We start from the raw sequence: 14551 nt of genomic DNA, 5'->3' as shown, positions 1-14551 counted from the left end.
GGCAAACTGTTAAACTGTTAAATCCTAACAGTATCTGTAACCAGATATTAACAGAAAAATTTGTAACACTTGTAAATATTTTTTACACACAGACAAATTCTCATCTGTAGATGCACAAAAATAAAATGTTCACATATTTTGGTTTACAAAGTTACAAATACGCATTTGATTAACAAGTACAAAATATTAATGACTGTTGGGTCTGTGTTCCCACAGGCCCCGCTAGTTTAGAGACTTGTTCCTCATGAAGAGCGAAATCAAGACAGAACATCTGTCCCCCCCCTTGGTTACAAACACAAGGCTGTGTGTGTGTGTGTGTGTGTGTGTGTGTGTGTGTGTGTGTGACCTCACTAAAAGGATCATAAAAGCAGGAAGCAACATCGGACAGAATCTTCACAAGGGATTTGCTCATGATAAAACACTACAGCCTCTTCCCAGAACCTCGAGAGGCTGGGGAGGGGGACATAGGAATGTCTTGATCCTATAGTTTGAACCAAGACTTTACAAATTTAAGAAGCACAATGACAACATTCAACAATTTGACTTAACAATGACCACAATTTGAGCCTCAATATTTCAAGTGATAACAGGAAAGTGTGTGTTCTTGATTTTACTACCTGGTGGGATCCACTTTAAAGTTGTCCATAAAATTTAAATGATTAATTTTACAAAAATGAAAGCAATATATCACTGACATATGAATATGAACTTCTTCACAAATAAAATTTTTTAGAGAAAAAATTACCAATAATCATCCCACAGATGTAATATTATCTACAGCTACTCTTAGTACCATTGATGTTAAGTTAGACTCTCAAGCTGGCTGTAGTTAAACCTTTACTCAAAAAGCCATCTGTAGACCCAGCAGTCTTAGCTAATTATAGGCCAATCTCCAACCTTCCTTTCATATCAAAAATCCTTGAAAGAGTAGTTGTCAAACAGCTAACAGATCATCTGCAGATGAATGGTTTATTTGAAGAGTTTCAGTCAGGTTTCAGAGCTCATCACAGCACAGAAACAGCTTTAGTGAAGGTTACAAATGATCTTCTTATGGCCTCTGACAGTGGACTCATCTCTGTGCTTGTCCTGCTAGACCTCAGTGCAGCGTTCGATACTGTCGACCATAATATCCTATTAGAGCGATTAGAACATGCTGTAGGTATTACAGGTACTGCGCTGCAGTGGTTTGTATCATATCTATCTAATAGACTCCAGTTTGTGCATGTAAATGGAGAGTCCTCTTCACACACTGAGGTTAATTATGGAGTTCCACAGGGTTCAGTGCTAGGACCAATTCTGTTTACATTATACATGCTTCCCTTAGGCAGTATCATTAGAAGACATAGCATACATTTACACTGCTATGCTGATGACACCCAGCTCTATCTGTCCATGAAGCCAGATGACACACACCAATTAGTTAAACTGCAGGAATGTCTTAAAGACATAAAGACCTGGATGGCCGCTAACTTTCTGCTTCTTAATTCAGATAAAACTGAGGTTATTGTACTCGGCCCTGAAAATCTTAGAAATATCGTATCTAACCAGATTCTTACTCTGGATGGCATTACCTTGGCCTCCAGTAACACTGTGACTGCTCCTCACATACAAGGTCTTAAATAATCAGGCCCCATCTTATCTTAACCCTTTAGAGCCGATCAGAGCGGACACGCTCTGTTTTGCGTAACTATTTTTAAATCCCGGTAACACTGCAACCACGTAAGCTAGCGCAAAAATTTTTTTTGCATATGAAACCGGAGGAGTTGTACTTGCATCTCATGCCATCAGCTTGTCCTAGGTCACGGTTTCCTTCCACATAAAGCTTTGCAAAAACTGCATAAAAAGCGCTTGCAGGAACAAAAACATGATATTCCAGAAACACGCTTTGCCAATCCGATCAGCTGTTCATAACACTTCCTACGTTGGAATAGACGTCAGCGCGAACTTTTGCATTTCCGCCATTACCTGCCCGAAACCGGAAGTGACGTCATTTTCGCGGAAATGTAGTCTTTTTTTATGATCAGGGCCTCAGGGCATATACTGGTCTTTTTAAAAGTTATCTTTGACTTTATGCCTTTCTGTGTCGTTTCTGGGATGCTTAGGACTCATATTGCACTGCTGGAAATAGTTTATTTTGATGCATATGCTGCTTTTTTGCAAATTTGCATTATAATATTTATTTTCGTTTTTCCTGCAGTGTATAAAAATTGGTGTATTTCAAAAATAAAATTATGAAGACACTCAAAATAAATTTCCTGTGGTGGGAAACTACTTTGTGCAACTTTTTTGTATTTACAGTTTTGAGGGATAAGCCTCTTAAATTTCTCTAACTACAAATATATGTTAAAAAAGCAAAAACGATTTTCAATTTTTTTGTAGTTTATTGCACTTTTTTGCAATTTATGTAATTACTATGCACTTAATGAATACATATTATTAAAATCTGGGCTATAATGGTTGTATTGATGTATAGCAACTTGAAATGCTCCCAAAAATGGCTCCACAGCATGTAAAAATATAATATAAGCTCTGGCGGACTTGGTTCTATGGTAGGTCTTAAAGGGTTCATGACCTTGTAGTACCATATCACCCTATTAGAGCACGTCGCTCTCGCTCTGCAGGCCTACTTGTTGTTCCTAGAGTATTTAAAAGTAGAATGGGAGGGAGAGCCTTCAGTTTTCAGGCCCCTCTTCTGTGGAACCAGCTTCCAGTTTGGATTCAGGAGACAGACACTATCTCTACTTTCAAGATTAGGCTTAAAACTTTTCTTTTTGCTAAAGCATATAGTTAGGGCTGGACCAGGTGACCCTGAATCCTCCCTTAGTTATGCTGCAATAGATGTAGGCTGCCGGGGGATTCCCATGATGCATTGAGTTTTTCCTTTCCAGTCACCTTTCTCACTCACTATTTATTAACAGACCTCTCTGCATTGAATCATATCTGTTATTAACCTCTGTCTCTCTTCCACAGCATGTCTTTATCCTGTCTTCCTTCTCTCACCCCAACCGGTCGCAGCAGATGGCCCCGCCCCTCCCTGAGCCTGGTTCTGCCAGAAGTTTCTTCCTGTTAAAAGGGAGTTTTTCCTTCCCACTGTCGCCAAAGTGCTGCTCATAGGGGGTCATATGATTGTTGGGTTTTTCTCTGTATCTATGAAGCGCCTTGAGGCGACTTTTGTTGTGATTTGGCGCTATATAAATAAAATTGAATTGAATTGACATACAAATGAGGACAAAAGCTCAGCTTCCTGTTGTGCTTCTAAATACTGTAGGAACCGCAAGTAAGCCTGCAGTGTGAGAGCAAAGTGCTCTAATGGGATAGTGTGATGCTATGAGTTCTCTAAGCTATGATGGGGCCTGATCAGTCAAGACTCCGTCCTCTGTTCTTGTTTCACTGTGATGTTACAAAGATCTGTTTTGTGTCCCAGCCGATCAGCAGGAGGAGAAGAGTCTGACGGAGCACCAGACGAACATTTTCAACCATTCGGACTCAGCTCAGCCACTACAGTGGACAAAAATGTCATCAACACAAAAGGTGAAGAACCTATCACTTTTATTGAAACTGTGCACTTCATCAGCGGATGCTTGTTTGTCAAGATTGAAAAGGATTCAAGAAGAAGTTTGTCATTTCGTATGGTATTACCCAGGCTGAAATGAAAGTGTTTCTCACCAGCATCTACAGTGCAATAATCAATACAACTAAAAAGAAAAATGGTTTGACAAACAGTAAAAAGGCAGTAATAAATCACAACAATAAAAAGGGGTAAATAACATAAAATCTTAATTCATAAACAAACTCCAGTCCAAATAGTCACACTCATACAGGTAGCTTCAGCCCTTTCACAGAAGGGGCTAATTAAATTAAGTAGTGTGTGTATCTGGGGAGTATATTGTATGCTGTGTGTGTGTGGATAGGAGGCATCAGAGTATAGCTGTGCTAATAGCTGAATGTATGGTTATTGGGTGCAGTCCTGCTTTTCTGAGTCTCCCGAGGGAGTGCAGACGCTTTTGTGCTTTTTTTGATAACTGCTGTTGTATTAATGAAGAAGGACGGTTCATCAGCAAGGTGCACACCCAGGAACTTAACACTGCTGACCCTCTCCACAGCAGCACCCTCTATGGTGAAGTCTGTGTGGTGATCTCTGCCAGACTTCCTGAAATCGATCACCATCTCTTTTGTTTTGTCCACATTGTTGGTGAGATTACGGGATCTACACCACACTTCAAGCTGCTCCACATCTATTCTATAAGTGGTCGTTGTCAGTGATGAGACCAACCACAGTTGTTGTCTGCAAATTTCAACAATATGATTAGCACAGAGTCTGGCTTACAGTAATGTGTGAGCAGACTGAACAGCAACGGGCTCAGGACACCCCCCAGAGGAAAGTCTGTGCTCAACAAGATGGTCTTTGATGTGTGGCTGCCCACCTTGACTGTCTGTTGCAGCTTTTCAAGAAGCTGAAAACCCACTTGCAGGTTGCAAGGTCCACGCCTGATAGCATCAGCTTTTCCAACTGCTGCAGAATGATCGTGTTAAAAGCTGAGCTGAAGTCGATGAAAAGGACTCTGGCAGAGGGGTGTTCTTCCTCTCCAGGTGTGACAGCATAACATGGAGTGTGGCAGAGAGAGGTCATCTTCTGTAGATCGGTTGGTCCTGTATGCAAACTGAAGGGGATCCAGGTCTATTTGGAGACTGTTCATGATGTGCTTCAAGACCAGCCGCTCGAGGCATTTACTCACAATTGGTGTCCCTTGTCATTGGGGGAGGGGGCTTGTAGTACGTAATGTGTTGGAAGCCCTGCCACAGCATCGTTCCTCACACTGTGTTGAGAAGCGCTCCACAGTCTGATATTGTTGTCAAGGGAGCAGACATTGGCCGGCAACTGTGTCCGTACGTCTGGCTTGTATTGGTTAGCAGCTAGCCTCGCATTAGCTCCTCTATGCTTACCCTGCTTCTGTATCCTATCACACCGCTTTCTGTGTTTCCTCCTGGGTGTTGCTCAGAAAGAAAAGAAAGAAAAAGAAAAGAAAAACAAACAAAACACCTGGATCACCTGTATGGAGAAAAAAAAATTGTGCAGCACGCAAGATAGACAGCGCACAATGTGCTTTGAGGCAGCAGGAAAGAAAGGTGTAGTCCGTGTCTGTGAACACCGGTGTGTACACCTGTGTGCATAGCTGTGTGGATCAGCATGCTTGTATTCCAAAGGTTTCTCCATGTAACGATCTGCTAGGAAGTGTGGGGAGCCATAGCGCCGTCCCCCAGGGTATGAAGCAGGTATGGAGGAGGTCCAGGCCCCAGATATCCAGAGGCCCCAGAGTACAAGGACCCAAGGAGGCCCACCAAAAGGGGGGGAACCGTGCCACCCTCCTGGGAAGAGCTGAGTAGAGCCCCAAACGAGAGGTCACCCAGCAGCTACGGAGCAGAGGCCAGAGGGGGTTGCAGTGGCGTGCCCGCGGGCTCTGTCGGCAGCCAGCTGCGGCAGAGAGGACCGAGCTTCAGGCCCAGAGGGCAGAGGCCTGAGGGCATCCCATCCCCCGGAAGGGGCCCAGCCGGGCCACAGGCGCCAGGCCCCGCCAATCGGCCAACAGCAGTGAGCCGGTACATACATGAGCGCCCAGCCCCAGACGACAAGGACCACCAACACACCAACGTCTGAGGGCATCAGCCACCGGCAGGGAGTGTGGTGAGGGGAGATAGGCCTCCGTACTTAGGAGGGCCTGAGATGTACCCAGAGAGGTTGAGTCTAAGACCCAACCTGACATATAGACACAGACGAACAGGCGCACGCGGATACAAACGTGCATTCCCACCCCATGTGCACAACCAAATACTCGGCACTCATCCAACGTGTAGACAGACACAAATAGACACTGCACAGACAGTCGCACTCCCCAAACATACTCTATATCCCAGGTCCAGGTACCCCCGCCCCCAGAGGGGCAAGCCGCACCTAAACCCAGGAGATGTAACCCTTCTCTCTGGGGTGGAGGCAAGCGTACCACCTCCTTATCTGCAGTAGTAGGGAGGCCCCGCATCCCAGACCCCAATCTGACGGCCAGCACCTCCTCCCAGCGCCCCAGCCCTGACGTCTAACAGAACCGGGGTGAGTGAAGACCCAACACCTCCCTAAGCCCACTCATATGTAGTGTTGCTGTGTGCTGTTCTAAAGTGCATTTAAAACACAGGAGAGCATGGTACTTGCTTCCTCTCAGAGAGCAGCACGGCTCTTCCCGAAAACCCTTAGTGTCTATATGCATTTAAAATTGAGGGTAGGGCAACAGCACCAGAGGTGGGTTGGAATACACAGACCATCCTTTGGATGCTATAAAACGTGCCCACCCCCAAGGCCCTATATGTATGTGTTATGTGAGAGTGTGAGTAATGTGGATGTCTAGGTTGCAGAATAAAATTGAGGCACAGGCGGCCAGAAGGGGACAGAGGGGGAGTGCCTCCCCTGCACCTTGGTGACATACCTGCACTCCAAGCCCTGTGTGTGTGGGTGTGGTAGAGCGGGAATAGGGAGGCAGCTTAGGATGGGGAGGGAAGAAAGGGAGGGGCAAGCGGCCCCTCCCTGGGGCCAGCTCCCCCGCTGACCCCAGTAGGCACCCCCACACTCTGGAACCCACCAGGGCAAGGGGGCCCAGGCCCATCCGGACCGGGGCCCGCAGCAGCAGCACCGCCCAGCCCCACAGAGTCCGGGGCAGCCCACCCGACTCCATCCCAGAGAAAACTGCACCCACCCCATCATCCAGTCATCTCCCAAACTACACAAGACAATAGACACCCAGGTTGAATTCATTCTCCACCTCTCTTATATCGCTCCCCCCACGTGCAGAGTGAGCTCCTGTAGAGAGGAGACCACCTGCAAAGATATAACAGCCTCCCCACCAGTTAGAGAGCCCCCTAGTTGGGCCGATGCACCAGAGGTCCCCTGCACTGGGGCTGAGCCCCCCTGCACCCACCCGCCCACAGCTCTGGCGACACAACAGCCAGGACCCAAGCCCCCAAGGCCCAGCAAGCACCCCAGACCGGGGGACGGAGCACCCCCAAGCCTCCACGCCCGTCCCGGACCCAGGCTACCAGACCAGTAACCAACGTCCGCCAGCACAGACCCTCCCCCATCTCTGCTGTACGCAGCCACAAGGGAAACACCATCTAAGAGCCCCCAGAGCCCCTAACCAGGTCATGGCCACATCCCCCGGGTTAGGCCCTCAAGGGAAAACGTCCCTAGGGACTCCCCAGACGCCCCAGGGCCATCCCTACCCCCGTATCCACCACAATAGCGAAGGCAGGACCAAACCATGACCCCCCCCACCCCCACTAGGTGATGAAGCCGATCAAAGGAGCCCAAAGGGATTGATCAAATGTGAGGCTGTTTCAAGACTAATGTGATCTATTAGATGGTTTTTATATTGGTTAGAATTAAGATTATTTTTATTTTTCCAGTTAATGAGGACCATTTTCTTGGCTATGCATAGGGCCGTAAAAACAACGTGGGCTGTGTTTATTTCTGCAGTGACCTCATCCAAGTTGCCCAGCAAGCATACTAAAGGGGAGGCTGGAATGTTACATTTCAGACACTTTGATAAGTCTTCACATATCTCACGCCAAAACTTCTGAACTGGTGGACAGAACCAAAGAGCGTGGATGTAATTGTCCGGTGTATTTGCTGTGCAGTGTGAGCAGTTGTTGGAAGGCGTATAGCCCATCTTGAACATCCTATGACCAGTATAGCACACTCTGTGTAATATTTTGTGTTGTGTTAATTGGAAACTGGGATTTCTGATCCATTGAAAGGTTTTTAAGCATATCTGAGACCAAAGGTTTGGGTCTAAGCTGATCGATAAATCTGCTTCCCATTTTGCAGCAGGAAGGGATATTGATTCATCTACTTTAGAAAGTGTTTGTAAGTAAAGTTTTGTAATATGTCCGGATTGTTCCAGATAGGTGTACGTTTGCATGGGATTAATGAAGACTCTGTCATTTTTAGAAACTCCCACCATGCTGTCAGAGAAGAGCTGATGCTGACGCTTTTAAAGCATTCATGTTGTTTGATGTTTGAGCTGATAAATGGTAGGTCTGAAATTTCTAGGTTATTACATAGGGCCTGTTCTACATCTATCCAAGGTTCATCTAAGAGGGTGTGTTTAAACCATCTAGAGGTGAACTGAAGCCTGTTGGCTAAAAAATAGTGATTAAAGTTAGGCAGATCTAATCCTCCTTTATCCTTGGTCTTTTGCAGTGTTTTTAAGCTGATACGTGGGGGTTTATCTTTCCAAAGGAATTTAGAAATATACGAGTCTAGAGATCTGAACCAATCTTGTGATGGCTTATTTGGGATCATTGAAAATAAATAGTTTATTTTTGGCAAGACCATCATTGTTATAGCGGCGACCCTTCCCATGAGTGATATGGGTAAAGATTTCCATCTAGCCAGATCAACTTCTACTGTCTTTAACCCTTTAAAGCCGGTCGGAGTGAACACGCTCCATTTTGCGTAACTATTTATAAATCCCGGTAGCTCTGCAACCAAGTAAGCTAGCGCAATAATTTTTTTTGCATATGAAACCGGAGGAATTGTACTTACATCTTATGCCATCAGCTTGTCCTAGGTCACAGTTTCCTTCCACATAAAGCTTTGCAAAAACTGCATAAAAAGCGCTTGCAGCACCAAAAACAAAATATTTCAGAAACACGCTTTGCCGATCCGATGAGCTGTTCATAACACTTCCTACGTCCATCAGCGTGAACTATCCCATGTCCGCCATGACCTGCCCGAAACCGGAGGTGACGTCATTTTGCGGAAATGTAGTTTTTTGCCATCAGGGCCTCATGAGCCTATACTGGTGTTTTTAAAAGTTATATTTGACTTTATGACTTTCTGTGTCATTTCTGGGATGCTTAGGACTCATATTGCACTGCTGGAAATAGTTTATTTTGATGCATATGCTGTTTTCTTTGCAAATTTGCATTATAATATTTATTTTCGTTTTTCCTACAGTATATGAAAATTGGTGTATTTCAAAAATAAAACTAAGAAGACACTCAAAATTAATTTCCTGTGGTGAGAAACTAGTTTGTGCAACTTTTTTGCATTTACAGTTTTGAGGGATATGCCTCTTAAATTTCTCTAACTAGAAATATATGTTAAAAAAACGATTTTCAATTTTTTTTGTAGTTTATTGTACTTTTTTGCAATTTATGTAATTACTATGCACTTAATGCATACATATTATTAAAATTTGGGCTATAATGGTTGTATTGATGTATAGCAACTTGAAATACTCCCAAAAATGGCACTACAGCATGTAAAACTATAATATAAGCTCTGGCGGACTTGGTTCTATGGTAGGTCTTAAAGGGTTAAAAGTGGGATGTGGTTTAATTTAGTTAATTCTGAAAGTTTAGGAGAGACATTAATACCTAAATATTTTATATTTCCAGATTGCAGTGGGGAAGGAGAAGAATTATGGAAGGAGCAATTAATCGGAAGGACTGTTGATTTTGACCAGTTAATTGAATAATCGGTTCAAGGTTCTTTATTTGTCACATGCATAGTTATACAAGTATAACACACAGTGAAATGTAGCCTGACACGCTCCTCGACATGTGCAAAAAAATTGGGGGGGGGGTGTAGAGGAAAAACATTATATATATATATGTAGTATATACATTGGGTGAATGTGCAGCAGTAGCAGCAAGCAGGTGAATTCTGTACATTAATATGAATAGACATCTGACTATTTTACAGGATAGACAATATAAACATATTTAAAATTAAAGGAATTGAAATTTACATTGTGCCTTGGTTTAGAGTGTCTGGAAGAGTCCTGTCTCAGTCAATTATAGATGATGTGAGAGGGCGGGTGTGTGTGTTTAGGGCACGGATGGCTTGGGGATAGAAGCTCCTCATCAGTCTCTCTGTCCTTGCCCGGAAGATGCGGAACCTTCTACCAGATTGCAGAAGTTGGAACAGTTTGTTGCCAGGATGGGACGGGTCCTTCAGTATCTGCGCTGCTCTAGTCCGGCATCTCCTGGTGTAGGTGTCCTGAAGCGGGGGGAGAGCAATCCTGCAGCAGCGTTCTGCTGTATGGATCACTCTCTGGAGAGCTTTTTGGTCCTTCACACAGCTGTTCCCAAACCACGATGTCATGTTCTGTGTGAGGATGCTCTCCACAGCGCCTGTATAGAAAATCCTGAGGATCTTTGGAGAGACCCTGAACTTCCTCAGTTGTCGTAGGTGATACAGGCGCTGCCTAGCCTTTTTGGTCTGGACCTGAATGTGGGCAGCCCATGTCAGGTCTGAGGAGATGTGGACACCAAGATACTTGAAGGACTGCACCCTCTCCACTGGAGCTCCATTGATGATAATGGGCTTGTAGTCTCTGTGCTGACCCCTTCTGAAGTCCACCACCAGCTCCTTCGTCTTGCTGACGTTCAGCTGGAGGTGGTTGTCCTGGCACCACGATGCAAGATTCTTCACTTCATCCATGTAGGCCGTCTCATCGTTGTTGGAGATGGCACCCAACACCACTGTGTCGTCAGCAAACTTCACAATGGTGTTGGAGCCATGGGTGGCCACACAGTCTGAAGTGTAGAGGGAGTAGAGCAGTGGCGAGAGGACACATCCCTGAGGTGCTCCTGTGTTGATGGTGATGCTGTTGGAGAAGCACCTGCCCACCCTCACCACCTGAGTTCTGCCAGTGAGGAAGTCCAACACCCATGCACACAGACGGCTGTTAAGTCCCAGATCCCTCAGCTTTGTGAACAGTCTGCAGGGCACTATTGTGTTAAACGCTGAACTGTAATCAACAAACAGCATTCGCACATAGTTACCCTGTTTCTTGTCCACATGGCTGAGAGTGGTGTGTAGGACGTGGGCGATGACGGAGACACTTGAGAAAGAGTTTATCAATGCAATTACCCCAGAGAGATTGGTTTGTGAGTTTTGGAGAAAAAGTAACACATCATCTGCATAAAGGCTGATTTTATGTTCTACATTCTTACATTTTATGCCCTTAATTGTTGTAGCCTTTCTAATTCCTGCTGCTAGTGGCTCAATAAAAATTGCAAACAGTGAAGGGGAGAGTGGGCATCCCTGTCTGGTGCCCCTCAGGAGACAGAAGCTGGAGGATGTTTGTTTGGTCATTTGTTCTGACACAAGCTGTTGGGGAATTATATAATATTTTTAACCAGTTTTATAGCTTGAGGGAAATACAGGGTCTTTGCCTGGTTTTAGTAAGAGACTGATATTTGCAGAGTTCATATTTGGTGGTAGTCTACCATTTTCTTTGATTTCCTGCAACATCCTGTGAAAAACTGGTGCCAGAATCGCCCAGAATTCTTTGTAAAAATCTATTGGAAAGCCGTCTGGACCTGGAGCCTTATTATTGGGCATACTTATCAGAGCTTCCTGGAGTTCACCTGGCATCAGTGACGAATCCAGTGCCATTGCTTGGGTGTCTAATAATTTTGTAAGAGTTATGTTGTCGAGAAATTGATCGATTTCATTTTTAGATGGGTTTATTTGTGGTGTATATAAAGTTTAATAGAAATCCCTAAAAAATATGTTTATTTTTTTAAGATCATATATTGTATTCTCAGATAAATCTTTAACAGCACATATAGTTGTTTTTTCTTTATTGATTTTTAACTGGTTAGCAAGAAATTGTCCGGATTTGTTATCGTGTTCATAATTTTGCAGGCAAAGTATTTGTACTAAGATTTTCGTCTTTTTATTAATAATTTCTTTTAATTCTAGTTTTGTTTTGCGTATTTTGTTTAATATTTCTTGATCTTGGTGTGACACATAGGCTTTTTCTAAGAATTTGATGTTTTTTGATGTTTTTTTTTCTAGTTCCTGAATATTTTTGTTTTCTTCTTTCTTCTTACAGTGGGGCAAAAAAGTATTTAGTCAGCCACCGATTGTGCAAGTTCCCCCCACTTAAAATGATGACAGAGGTCAGTAATTTGCACCAGAGGTACACTTCAACTGTGAGAGACAGAATGTGAAAAAAAAATCCATGAATCCACATGATAGGATTTGTAAAGAATTTATTTGTAAATTAGGGTGGAAAATAAGTATTTGGTCACCTCAAACATGGAAAATCTCTGGCTCTCACAGACCTGTAACGTCTTCTGTAAGAAGCTTTTCTGTCCCCCACTCGTTACCTGTATGAATGGCACCTGTTTGAACTCATCATCTGTATAAAAGACACCTGTCCACAGCCTCAAACAGTCAGACTCCAAACTCCGCCATGACCAAGACCAAAGAGCTTTCGAAGGACACCAGGAAAAGTATTGTAGACCTGCACCAGACTGGGAAGAGTGAATCTACAATAGGCAAGCAGCTTGGTGTGAAAAAATCAACTGTGGGAGCAATCATCAGAAAATGGAAGAGATACAAGACCACTGATAATCTCCCTCGATCTGGGGCTCCACGCAAGATCTCATCCCGTGGGGTCAAAATGATCATGAGAACGGTGAGCAAAGATCCCAGAACCACACGGGGGGACCTGGTGAATGACCTGCAGAGAGCTGGGACCAAAGTAACAAAGGTCACTATCAGTAACACACTACAACGGCAGGGAATCAAATCCCGCAGTGCCAGACGTGTTCCGCTGCTGAAGCCAGTGCATGTCCAGGCCCGTCTGAAGTTTGCCAGAGAGCACATGGATGATACAGCAGAGGATTGGGAGAATGTCATGTGGTCAGATGAAACCAAAGTAGAACTTTTTGGTATAAACTCAACTCGTCGTGTTTGGAGGAAGAAGAATACTGAGTTGCATCCCAAGAACACCATACCTACTGTGAAGCATGGGGGTGGAAACATCATGCTATGGGGCTGTTTTTCTGCCAAGGGGACAGGACGACTGATCCGTGTTAAGGACAGAATGAATGGGGCCATGTATCGTGAGATTTTGAACCAAAACCTCCTTCCATCAGTGAGAACTTTGAAGATGAAACGAGGCTGGGTCTTCCAACATGACAATGATCCAAAACACACCGCCCGGGCAACAAAGGAGTGGCTCCGTAAGAAGCATTTGAAAGTCCTGGAGTGGCCTAGCCAGTCTCCAGACCTCAACCCCATAGAAAATCTGTGGCAGGAGTTGAAAGTCCGTGTTGCTCGGCGACAGCCCCAAAACATCACTGCTCTCGAAAAGATCTGCATGGAGGAATGGGCCAAAATACCAGCTACTGTGTGTGCAAACCTGGTAAAGACCTATAGTAAACGTTTGACCTCTGTTATTGCCAACAAAGGTTATGTTACAAAGTATTGAGTTGTATTTTTGTTATTGACCAAATACTTATTTTCCACCCTGATTTACAAATAAATTCTTTACAAATCCTACCATGTGGATTCATGGATTTTTTTTTCACATTCTGTCTCTCACAGTTGAAGTGTACCTCTGGTGCAAATTACTGACCTCTGTCATCATTTTAGGTGGGGGAACTTGCACAATCGGTGGCTGACTAAATACTTTTTTGCCCCACTGTATGTGATGAGAAAGAAATTATTTTACCTCTCATCATGGCTTTCCCTGCTTCCCAGAAGACAGATGCTGATGTTCCAGGAATGTCATTAAAGCCTAAATATAGAGTCCATTTTTTTTTAAAAGTATTTGATAAACTCTTCGTCTTTGAGCAGTGATATATTAAATCTCCAGTTTTTACTTGGTGTAGTATTATTCTTCTGTATTAGTGTTAAAGATACAGGAGCATGATCGCTGACAGCTATAGGATGAATCTCAGTGTCTGAAATGTTACTCAGCAATGAGCTTGTGAAGAGAAAATTATTTAGAAGATAAAGAAACTCACAACTCAGATATCTATTTTTTACATGCGCATGGGCAGTCAACGATCCGATCTGCTTTGCACTGATGTGCACAACAGATGAGACACAGAAAAAGCGCCCAGGGCATCCTGAACGACCTTTATTTATACTTAAAGCAAGTCTCCACAGCAGTAGGAGTGTCATGTATTGAACTCCTTAAAAGGAGAAAGAGAGGGGCAGCGCCAGTCTGTCTGTTTAAAACCGGATGTCACCACATTCCTTTTACACATATGGCTTCAATTTCTCTCTCCCTGTGTTGGCTCCAATTCACAACCTCTTCTTCCTTTAAATGAAGCTACAACTTAAGCATAATCACAAAATTAAAAATCTTTCATCAGAGCTGCTGAACAGAAAATAATCCAGACGAGGTTTTTTTTTTTTTTTGTACTCGTTTTTATTCATTTTCAAATTAAACCGTAAGTCTTTTTTGTAGATGGAATCTTATTTAATGCAACCACAAACCCAAACTCAAAGGGGTCTGGTGATGCCAACCTGTATGGATTGTTGCTAAAACAGTATTCAGTCAGAAGGAAAACAAACGTCTTCTTTCAGCCAGTCAGAGCTGTGCTCGCTGTCCAAGCCTTTTTGTTTCAATCACAAAAAACTGGGCCAATCCTGGGACAAAAATCAAACACTGCAAAAGCCAAAAAAGAAAAGGTTAAAAACTGTATTTGGTGACTAATCATGTTTGATTCACCCCCCAGGTTTGGGAGCAGT

The 14551-nt window shown here is 43.9% G+C and overlaps 1 protein-coding gene across 2 annotated transcripts in view; it reads left to right on the top strand.

The window, feature by feature from the left end:
* LOC308385568 (E3 SUMO-protein ligase ZBED1-like) overlaps nucleotides 1–14551 on the top strand; it is a 61396-nt gene that overhangs the window by 11798 nt on the left and 35047 nt on the right. For both annotated transcript variants that reach the window (XM_080864560.1, XM_080864559.1), the window contains exon 4: nucleotides 3425–3531. The gene's annotated coding sequence lies outside the window, so the exon portion shown is untranslated. The remainder of the gene's footprint in view (nucleotides 1–3424; nucleotides 3532–14551) is intronic.

Source organism: Rhamphochromis sp. 'chilingali', assembly GCF_963969265.1.
Source record: "Rhamphochromis sp. 'chilingali' genome assembly, chromosome: 18".
Lineage (NCBI taxonomy): Eukaryota > Metazoa > Chordata > Actinopteri > Cichliformes > Cichlidae > Rhamphochromis > Rhamphochromis sp. 'chilingali'.
The sequence above is the reverse complement of the archived record's forward strand: the minus strand, read 5'-3'. Positions and strand labels throughout refer to the sequence as shown.